The following is an 11,953-nucleotide window of genomic DNA, read 5'->3' on the forward strand; positions in this document are numbered from 1 at the left end:
GTGGTAAACTGGTGACATGTACAGTGGTAAACTGGTGACATGTACAGTAGTAAACTGGTGAGATGTATAGTGGTAAACTGGTGAGATGTACAGTGGTAAACTGGTGAGATGTACAGTGATAAACTGGTGACATGTACAGTGGTAAACTGGTGACATGTACAGTAGTAAACTGGTGAGATGTACAGTGGTAAACTGGTGAGATGTACAGTGGTAAACTGGTGAGATGTACAGTGGTAAACTGGTGACATGTACAGTAGTAAACTGGTGAGATGTACAGTGGTAAACTGGTGTCACATACAGTGGTAAACTGGTGAGATGTAGTGGTAAACCATGGGCCCACACAGACCAACCATGGGCCCACACAGACCAACCATGGACCACAGAGACCAACCATGGACCCACACAGACCAACCATGGACCACACAGACCAACCATGGACCACAGAGACCAACCATGGACCACAGAGACCAACCATGGGCCCACACAGACCAACCATGGACCACACAGACCAACCATGGACCACACAGACCCACACAGACCAACCATGGGCCCACACAGACCAACCATGGACCCACAGAGACCCACCATGGACCCACACAGACCAACCATGGACCATACAGACCAACCATGGGCCCACACAGACCAACCATGGACCCACACAGACCAACCATGGACCCACACAGACCCACACAGACCAACCATGGACCCACACAGACCCACACAGACCAACCATGGGCCCACACAGACCAACCATGGGCCCACAGAGACCAACCATGGGCCCACACAGACCCACACAGACCAACCATGGGCCCACACAGACCCACACAGACCAACCATGGACCCACACAGACCCACACAGACCAACCATGGGCCCACACAGACCAACCATGGACCCACACAGACCCACACAGACCAACCATGGACCCACACAGACCCACACAGACCAACCATGGACCACAGAGACCAACCATGGGCCCACACAGACCAACCATGGACCCACACAGACCAACCATGGACCACAGAGACCAACCATGGGCCCACACAGACCCACCATGGACCCACACAGACCAACCATGGACCCACACAGACCAACCATGGGCCCACACAGACCAACCATGGACCCACACAGACCAACCATGGGCCCACACAGACCCACACAGACCAACCATGGACCCACACAGACCAACCATGGACCAAACAGACCAACCATGGACCACACAGACCAACCATGGACCCACACAGACCCACACAGACCCACACAGACCAACCATGGGCCCACACAGACCAACCATGGACCCACACAGACCAACCATGGGCCCACACAGACCCACACAGACCAACCATGGACCCACACAGACCAACCATGGACCCACACAGACCAACCATGGACCACAGAGACCAACCATGGGCCCACACAGACCAACCATGGACCCACACAGACCAACCATGGGCCCACACAGACCAACCATGGACCCACACAGACCAACCATGGACCCCACAGACCCACACAGACCAACCATGGACCACAGACACCAACCATGGGCCCACACAGACCAACCATGGACCCACACAGACCAACCATGGACCACAGAGACCAACCATGGGCCCACACAGACCCACCATGGACCCACACAGACCAACCATGGACCCACACAGACCAACCATGGGCCCACACAGACCAACCATGGGCCCACACAGACCAACCATGGACCCACACAGACCAACCATGGGCCCACACAGACCCACACAGACCAACCATGGACCCACACAGACCAACCATGGACCACACAGACCAACCATGGACCACACAGACCAACCATGGACCCACACAGACCCACACAGACCCACACAGACCAACCATGGGCCCACACAGACCAACCATGGACCCACACAGACCAACCATGGGCCCACACAGACCCACACAGACCAACCATGGACCCACACAGACCAACCATGGACCCACACAGACCAACCATGGACCACAGAGACCAACCATGGGCCCACACAGACCAACCATGGACCCACACAGACCAACCATGGGCCCACACAGACCAACCATGGACCCACACAGACCAACCATGGACCCCACAGACCCACACAGACCAACCATGGACCCACACAGACCAACCATGGACCACAGAGACCAACCATGGGCCCACACAGACCAACCATGGACCCCACAGACCCACACAGACCAACCATGGACCCACACAGACCCACACAGACCAACCATGGACCCACACAGACCAACCATGGACCCCACAGACCCACACAGACCAACCATGGACCCACACAGACCAACCATGGACCCACACAGACCAACCATGGACCCACACAGACCAACCATGGACCCACACAGACCAACCATGGGCCCACACAGACCAACCATGGGCCCACACAGACCAACCATGGACCCCCACAGACGAACCATGGACCCACACAGACCCACCATGGACCCACAGAGACCCACCATGGACCCACACAGACCCACCATGGACCCACAGAGACCCACCATGGACCCACACAGACCCACACAGACAGGTGGACCCAGGTTGTGTAGATAACAGTGTGACCATGGCAAGTCAACAGACCATATCAGCGTGCTGTGAAGAGGTACAGCCAGCCAGCACACCCCCCTCCCTTCCACACTGTGCGTGTAACAAACACAGGCAAATGTTATCCGTGCTGCCAGCTGGGGGAAGGTGTATACACAGTAGGGTGGATGGGCTGGTGGGTGGAGCAGTGTGGATGGGCTGGTGGGTGGAGTAGGGTGGATGGGCTTATGGGTGGAGCAGGGTGGATGGGCTGGTGGGTGGAGCAGGGTGGATGGGCTTATGGGTGGAGCAGGGTGGATGGGCTGTTGGGTGGAGCAGGGTGGATGGGCTTATGGGTGGAGCAGGGTGGATGGTCTGGTGGGTGGAGCAGGGTGGATGGGCTGTTGGGTGGAGCAGGGTGGATGGGCTGGTGGGTGGAGCAGGGTGGATGGGCTAGTGGTGGAGCAGGGTGGATGGGCGGAGCAGGGTGGATGGGCTTATGGGTGGAGCAGGGTGGATGGGCTTATGGGTGGAGCAGGGTGGATGGTCTGGTGGGTGGAGCAGGGTGGATGGGCTTATGGGTGGAGCAGGGTGGATGGGCTTATGGGTGGAGCAGGGTGGGTGGTCTGGTGGGTGGAGCAGGGTGGATGGGCTAGTGGTGGAGCAGGGTGGATGGGCGGAGCAGGGTGGATGGGCTTATGGGCGGAGCAGGGTGGATGGGCTTATGGGTGGAGCAGGGTGGATGGGTGGAGCATGGTGGATGGGGTGGTGGGTGGAGCAGGGTGGATGGAGCAGGATGGGTGGTGGATGGAGTGGGGTGGATGGAGCAGGGTGGTAGGCGGAGCAGGGTGGATGGGCTGGTGAGTGGAGCAGTGTGGTGAGTGGAGCAGGATGGATGGAGCAGGGTGGATGGAGCAGGGTGGATGGAGCAGGGTGGATGGGTCTGCTGCTTGCCACTAGCACATCCTGGTACACACCCCCCCACCCGACACAACAGGTGTTCCCCAGGCCTGGCATACAACTCGGGCTAATCAATGATTCCATCAACCACCGCTAGGTCGCTCGTCATCCGGGGGCAGGGCTGTCGGACAGCTGTCAGTTGTAGGGATGTCGGACAGCTGTCAGTTGTAAGGCTGTCGGACAGCTGTCCGTTGTAGGGCTGTCGGACAGCTGTCAGTTTTGGGCAGCTGTAGTAAAATGCCGAGCCCCATGTCTAATGATTCTAGTTTAAAGAGACATCTGTGTCAGACAGCCCGCCCAACGCTCGCCTTGAAATAATCAGAGAGAAAGTTTAAATAATGCAAGTCTAGAAGTAGTTCATTAGCTGGTAGGAAATGACAAGCTGAGCCCATTATGGGAGGTGTGTGTGTGGGGGGGGGGGGGGGTGGAGTGTGGGGGTGGGTTCTGGGAGTAGTTCATTATCTGGTAGGAAATGACAAGCTGAGCCCATTATGGGGGGGGGGGGGGGGGGTGGGGGTTCTGGGAGTAGTTCATTAGCTGGTAGGAAATGACAAGCTGAGCCCATTATGGGAGGTGTGTGTGGGGGGGAGGTGTGTGTGGGGGGGGGGTGGGGGGTGGAGTGTGGGGGTGGGGGGTTCTGGGAGTAGTTCATTAGCTGGTAGGAATTGACAAGCTGAGCCCATTATGGGAGGTGTGTGGGGGGGAGGTGTGTGTGTGGGGGGGGGGTGGAGTGTGGGGGTGGGGGTGGGGGTTCTGGGAGTAGTTCATTAGCTGGTAGGAACTGACATTATGGGAGGTGTGGGTTTTAGTAGAGAACTGTACAAAAGTGCCAAATGACATTTAGTAGAGAGCTGTTTACTGGACATGACTGCTAATGACCCCCCCCCCCCCCCCCCCCTTGCTCGGGCCATGAAGAAACATTTAGTCGGCTGTTCAATCCGCCACAGCGTTTAATGACGTATAGAGATTACACCGAATGACGTCATAGCAACAGGAAGATGACGTACGTCAGGCAGTCAGGACGAGATGACGTACGTCAAGCAAGAAGAAGCACACGTAACGTAAAGTGGTCTGGGGTAAATAAAGACGTCAGTAAAGGCGTCAGTCTACACCACGTAAGGCACAACTTGCAGACAGGTCCTGACCTTCAGCTAATCAGCTGACGTCAAGCAGCAGGGCAGGAAGCATACGTAACCCTTCCCACCCCACCGAGGTGGTCCACCAATGTTACAGCCCCTCCCCCTACCCACCGAGGTGGTCCACTAATGTTACAGCCCCTCCCCCTACCCACCGGGTGGTCCACCAATGTTACAGCCCCTCCCCCTACCCACCGGGTGGTCCACCAATGTTACAGCCCCTCCCCCTACCCACCGAGGTGGTCCACCAATGTTACAGCCCCTCCCCCTACCCACCGAGGTGGTCCACTAATGTTACAGCCCCTCCCCCTACCCACCGAGGTGGTCCACCAATGTTACAGCCCCTCCCCCTACCCACCGAGGTGGTCCACTAATGTTACAGCCCCTCCCCCTACCCACCGAGGTGGTCCACCAATGTTACAGCCCCTCCCCCTACCCACCGAGGTGGTCCACCAATGTTACAGCCCCTCCCCCTACCCACCGAGGTGGTCCACCAATGTTACAGCCCCTCCCCCTACCCACCGAGGTGGTCCACTAATGTTACAGCCCCTCCCCCTACCCACCGAGGTGGTCCACCAATGTTACAGCCCCTCCCCCTACCCACCGAGGTGGTCCACTAATGTTACAGCCCCTCCCCCTACCCACCGAGGTGGTCCACTAATGTTACAGCCCCTCCCCCTACCCACCGAGGTGGTCCACTAATGTTACAGCCCCTCCCCCTACCCACCGAGGTGGTCCACCAATGTTACAGCCCCTCCCCCTACCCACCGAGGTGGTCCACTAATGTTACAGCCCCTCCCCACCGAGGTGGTCCACCAATGTTACAGCCTCTACCCACCCTACCCACCGAGGTGGTCCACTAATGTTACAGCCGCTCCCCCTACCCACCGAAGTGGTCCACTAATGTTACAGCTCTATGTACTAGATCGTACAAGGGACATGTGCCTGCAGTTTGACCACGTGACCAGCAGACCACCTTACGTTTCTCTACATTGTGAGTTTCTTGACCCACTCACGTGCCAGTCTCGTGACTCTCGCGTCAGTCTCGTGACTCTCGCGTCAGTCTCGTGACTCTCGCGTCAGTCAGTCTCGTGACTCTCGCGTCAGTCAGCCCCGTGACTCTCGCGTCAGTCTCGTGACTCTCGCGTCAGTCTCGTGACTCTCGCGTCAGTCTCGTGACTCTCGCGTCAGTCTCGTGACTCTCGCGTCAGTCTCGTGACTCTCGCGTCAGTCTCGTGACTCTCGCGTCAGTCAGTCTCGTGACTCTCGCGTCAGTCTCGTGACTCTCGCGTCAGTCTCGTGACTCTCGCGTCAGTCAGTCTCGTGACTCTCGCGTCAGTCTCGTGACTCTCGCGTCAGTCTCGTGACTCTCGCGTCAGTCTCGTGACTCTCGCGTCAGTCACTGAGTCAGTCCCGGGACTCTCGTGACCCTACAAATGTCGTCATAGGACCGAAAACGGGAGAGCGGCAGTGGAAATATTGCTCCTGAAGATTGGGCAGTTGTCTCTAGCGGCGAGCGCCACCTGACCCCCCCCCCTCCCCCCCCCCCCCCCTCGGCATGATAAGAATGGCTGGCTCCTGTAGAGGCCAGTCAAAGGAAAAATCAATGGGAGTGCAGACACTCTCTTGTGTACACGTCACTAGCACGTGACCCCCTTCACAAGCACACAAACACACCAATCTGACACACACCACCAACAATCTGACACACACCACCAACAATCTGACACACACCACCAACAATCTAACACACACCACCAACAATCTAACACACCACCAACAATCTAACACACATCACCAACAATCTAACACGCACCACCAACAATCTAACACACCACCAACAATCTAACACGCACCACCAACAATCAAACACACACCACCAACAAACTCACACACACCACCAACAATCTAACACGCACCACCAACAATCTAACACGCACCACCAACAATCTAACACGCACCACCAACAATCTAACACGCACCACCAACAATCTAACACGCACCACCAACAATCTAACACACACCACCAACAATCTAACACACACCACCAACAATCTAACACACACCACCAACAATCTTACACGCACCACCAACAATCTAACACACCACCAACAATCTAACACACACCACCAACAATCTAACACACCACCAACAATCTAACACACATCACCAACAATCTAACACGCACCACCAACAATCTAACACACCACTAACAATCTAACACGCACCACCAACAATCTAACACACCACCAACAATCTAACACACCACCAACAATCTTACACGCACCACCAACAATCTAACACACCACCAACAATCTAACACACACCACCAACAATCTAACACACCACCAACAATCTAACACACATCACCAACAATCTAACACGCACCACCAACAATCTAACACACCACTAACAATCTAACACGCACCACCAACAATCTAACACACCACCAACAATCTAACACACCACCAACAATCTTACACGCACCACCAACAATCTAACACACACACACCGTGCTACAGACCCAGCAGTGAGTCAGTGAGTGGCTTCACGCTGTACCCGAATGGGTGCGTCAGAAACGTTTGGACCGTTCTACAACCAACAACCACAACGACAACCACAACCAACAACGACAACCAGCAACGACAACACCAGCATACAAGGACAACCAACAGACTGATCCAGCTCAAAATGTTGCCGACCCTAGATAAGCACCAGTGGACAGCACACACACACACACACGGATTAGCAAGATAGCCTGACCAAGCTGGTCAGTACACTACTGAGCTGGATTAGCCAGGTCGCCTAGACTTAAGCAAACACTCGCGTCTAGCAGGGTGTTCTGGATAGTTCCCTTTTTTGCCGTGACGTCACATGTAGGGTGTGGGGGGGGGCGTCACATGTAGTATGTGGGGGGCGTCACATGTAGGGTGGGGAGGGCGTCACATGTAGGGTGGGGAAGGCGTCACATGTAGGGTGGGGAAGGCGTCACATGTAGGGTGGGGAAGGCGTCACATGTAGGGTGGGGAGGGCGTCACATGTAGGGTGTGGGGGGCGTCACATGTAGGGTGTGGGGGGCGTCACATGTAGGGTGTGGGGGGCGTCACATGTAGGGTGTGGGGGGCGTCACATGTAGGGTGGGGAAGGCGTCACATGTAGGGTGTGGGGGGCGTCACATGTAGGGTGGGGAGGGCGTCACATGTAGGGTGGGGAAGGCGTCACATGTAGGGTGTGGGGGGCGTCACATGTAGGGTGGGGAGGGCGTCACATGTAGGGTGGGGAGGCATCAGATGAAGTGTTGGAGTGGCACCAAGTAGAAAAAATATACTGAGTTCTAATGGGTCGTATAAATGTGAACTAAACTGGTAAACACTGACAACAAAAGGAAACACTGACAACAAAAGGTGGCTACATTAAAACAAGTTACTGTTTTAACTAACGTGTAGCAATTCCATGGCTAAATGTTAAGGGACCACTCCTGGGGGAATGGCTAAATGTTAAAGGACCACTTTGGGGGGAATAGCTAAATGTTAAAGGACCACTTCTGGGGGAATGGCTAAATGTTAAAGGACCACTTTGGGGGGAATGGCTAAATGTTAAAGGACCACTTCTGGGGGAATGGCTAAATGTTAAAGGACCACTTTGGGGGGAATGGCTAAATGTTAAAGGACCACTTCTAGGGGAATGGCTAAATGTTAAAGGACCACTTTGGGGGGAATGGCTAAATGTTAAAGGACCACTTCTAGGGGAATGGCTAAATGTTAAAGGACAACGTTGGGGGGAATGGCTAAATGTTAAAGGACCACTTCTGGGGGAATGGCTAATGCCTACAGCTACACAGAAACTAATGCCTACAGCTACACAGAAACTAATGCCTAAGGCTACACAGAAACTAATGCCTAAGGCTACACAGAAACTAATGCCTAAGGCTACACAGAAACTAATGCCTACAGCTAAACTAATGCTTACAACTACACAGAAACTAATGCCAACAGCTACACAGAAACTAATGCCTACAGCTACACAGAAACTAATGGCTACAGCTACACAGAAACTAATGGCTACAGCTACACAGAAACTAATGGCTACATCTACACAGAAACTAATGCCTACAGCTACACAGAAACTAATGCCTACAACTACACAGAAACTAATGCCTACAACTACACAGAAACTAATGCCTACAGCTAAACTAATGCTTACAGCTACACAGAAATTAATGCCTACAGCTACACATAAACTAATGCCTACAGCTACACATAAACTAATGCCTACAGCTAAACTAATGCTTACAACTACACAGAAACTAATGCTACAGCTACACAGAAACTAATGCCTACAGCTATACAGAAACTAATGGCTACAGCTACACAGAAACTAATGGCTACATCTACACAGAAACTAATGCCTACAGCTACACAGAAACTAATGCCTACAACTACACAGAAACTAATGCCTACAACTACACAGAAACTAATGCCTACAGCTAAACTAATGCTTACAGCTACACAGAAATTAATGCCTACAGCTACACATAAACTAATGCCTACAGCTACACAGAAACTAATGCCTACAGCTACACAGAAACTAATGCCTACAGCTACACAGAAACTAATGCCTACAGCTACACAGAAACTAATGCCTACTGCTAAATAGACCTCAAACATCAGAGACTGAAATGAATAAGACACTTGTCACAATCTCCACTGCATATAGCTTGCAGTAAAACCTGTCCATAAAACCTTCATTACTTTAGTTCTAGAGATCTGACCATCACAATAAAACCTTCATTACTTTAGTTCTAGAGATCTGACCATCACAATATCTATAAAACCTTCATTACTTTAGTTCTAGAGATCTGACCATCGTAATAAGTCTATAAAACCTTTACATATGTTCATGGAGCAAGTGAATTAAAGTCCACCTGTTTCTGTGACCTCTGGATAGTGTGGTCATCAATATGCCCTGCTGCCTTTACTTTCCTTAACGTGAGTCAGGTACCCTTTTGAGCTGGATGGACTCAGGAAAATTCTATGGACTTAAACCTGGACTTTTGTTAGCATTCTTATGTTCTACCATTTGACCATTCTGTCCCATAGGCTGTGGGAGTATGGAATACATAAACCAACCAGCAGCCTGTCGGGGGGGGGGGGTGCTAATGGACCAAATCTTACTTTCAAACTTGCATATTTTATGCCACTACTGTGAATTAATATAACTAATGCTGTCTATCACTAACCCAAGTCTTAAATACAAAACTAACATAACAATATTGATGTCAACACAGTAACTGCCAAATATAAGCTAGAGGTAAAAATTGGAGCTTAACTAGAAATATAGGCTAGAGGTATTATGTGAGATAAGCTGTACAAATATAGTGTAGAGGAAAAATTTGGACTTAACAGTAGTAGTAGGGATAGCTGTAATTAACTAAATACTAATGAGCAGTTACCAATTATATTTAGGCCTATCAAAAAATATCTGTTAATAGGGGGACATTGGGTGCCTTAAATTGTGCTCTTTATTCAAACCTGCCATGACTTAAATCTTACTGAGTGTCTCAAGCTAAACATCCTCATAGGCTTAGGTTATACAACAGTCAATAATACAGTTACCTATACAGTAGGCCTATACAGTTAGTATACAGTATACTGACTGGACTGGAATGGCCTTGAAAATTTCTGTACAAGTATAGTTTAGTCAACAAGTCACTGTAAGAACTTAAAATAGATCCTTCAGGAATATAGTAATTTACACTGGTAACAAAGGGGTCTTTGTATTCACCTCTTCAGTAAGAATCTCCACATAACACCTCCGTATAAATAGTGAAAGAATCCGCTTGAATTTTGTGGTGACAACCAAGTTCAAACTAGGCCAACGGGCTACCACTGACTAACCAAAATTGAGGTCAACTCACTAGAAAGCGACAGTGAGTCAATGCCATCAGATCACAACACACACACGGTGGTGTGCTATCGCAAACCTGTCTAAAACATGAGCTGCACTGTAAAACAGAATACGACACACACAAAGCAGGCCGATGTTCACAGGACAGATGTCTTCAGTTTGCCTTCACGGTTAGCCGATCGCACCAATCGCATGTTCGTCTGCTGACCATTACCACAGCAGATGTTAGGGCCCACCCTACCCAATCCACGGTGTCTTCTACAATAATAGATTGGATTGTCCTGGCCAAGGATCGAGCCAGGTCAGGGATGTGAGACGGTGTGAAACTGGAGTGGGGTTCGCTGCTTCAGTCACACATTTGGTTGCATGTAAACAATGAATCGCACACTGACACAATGAACTGCACACAGGGAACACGGCAGTACTTAAAAACACCAACGATCATCTTCATAAGCCTGAATTCGCCAAGTTAGCCTAGATAAAGTTTGTTGTATACTTCTGTAAAGCGCTAGGACAGAAGCACAGCACAGGGGATTTTAAAAAGGGAAAAAACTGGGCTAAGGCTATGCCCTACGTCATTACCAGCGCCAAGCGCCGTGCTAGACTAGCAGAAGACGGGAATCTTCAAAGAGGCGACTAGTTAAAACGTTTTTAATCATTAGCTAAAGAAACGTGAAAGTAGATAAAAGTATACTTACATGCGTCAAAAAATGGGGAAATAAGTTGTAAAGTTGTTGTAAGACTAAACCAGTGTGTAGCTGACCTGGATGCCGCGACGTGCGGTCAGCACTGTCTCTGGGCCCGCCATCATCGTGGCTCTGTAATGTGTGTCAAGGTTTTTGCATTGCGCATGGACTGGCGGTGCAAACGAACAGTGTGGGCTTGATTTTACACACCGGATTATTTTCTGTTCGAAACTTGCCTTCCCCAAATAGGCGAGTCACTAGATCTATAAATGAATGCAGTATAATCCGCAACATTTAAACGGGAAAATTTCTTTAAATTCTATGCCACATTTAAAAACATGGCACCCGACTTTGTGTTGTGCGAAATTAGTTTTAACTTGACCTAAGGAAGATCACATCCTATTTAGAAGTAGATTTAGATCTATAAATTTTAAACAGGCTATACGAATTTTTGTAAGGGTAGCAGAGTTTCTTCCAGGCATCTATTCGGGGGGGGGGGGGGGACACCTGCAATTTTTTTGTCTTGGTGTCACCCCCCCCCCTAAATGTTGTCACCCGGTGCGGTACGGCCCCTGCCCCCCACCCAACCACTAATCCCACAGCCTTAAAAAGAGCAGTCATCCTCCCCCCCCCCCATCCATAATTCTAACGAACTTTTTATTGTTCTTAAGAAATAAGGAGTAGTGTTGCATACTATATCACACATTTCACATTTATGTGTGTGATTAAA

The 11,953-nt window shown here is 51.1% G+C and overlaps 1 protein-coding gene across 1 annotated transcript in view; it reads right to left on the reverse strand.

Moving 5' to 3' along the window:
- Positions 1-11,354, reverse strand: part of LOC131944573 (uncharacterized) — a 28,593-nt gene extending 17,239 nt beyond the window's left edge. Inside the window, exon 1 of the mRNA XM_059305260.1 lies at positions 11,236-11,354. The gene's annotated coding sequence lies outside the window, so the exon portion shown is untranslated. The remainder of the gene's footprint in view (positions 1-11,235) is intronic.
- Between the last annotated feature and the right edge of the window lie 599 nt (positions 11,355-11,953).

This window comes from Physella acuta, unplaced genomic scaffold (genome assembly GCF_028476545.2).
Source record: "Physella acuta isolate Inbredline_101_S28 unplaced genomic scaffold, ASM2847654v3 ptg000497l, whole genome shotgun sequence".
Classification (NCBI taxonomy): Eukaryota; Metazoa; Mollusca; class Gastropoda; family Physidae; genus Physella; species Physella acuta.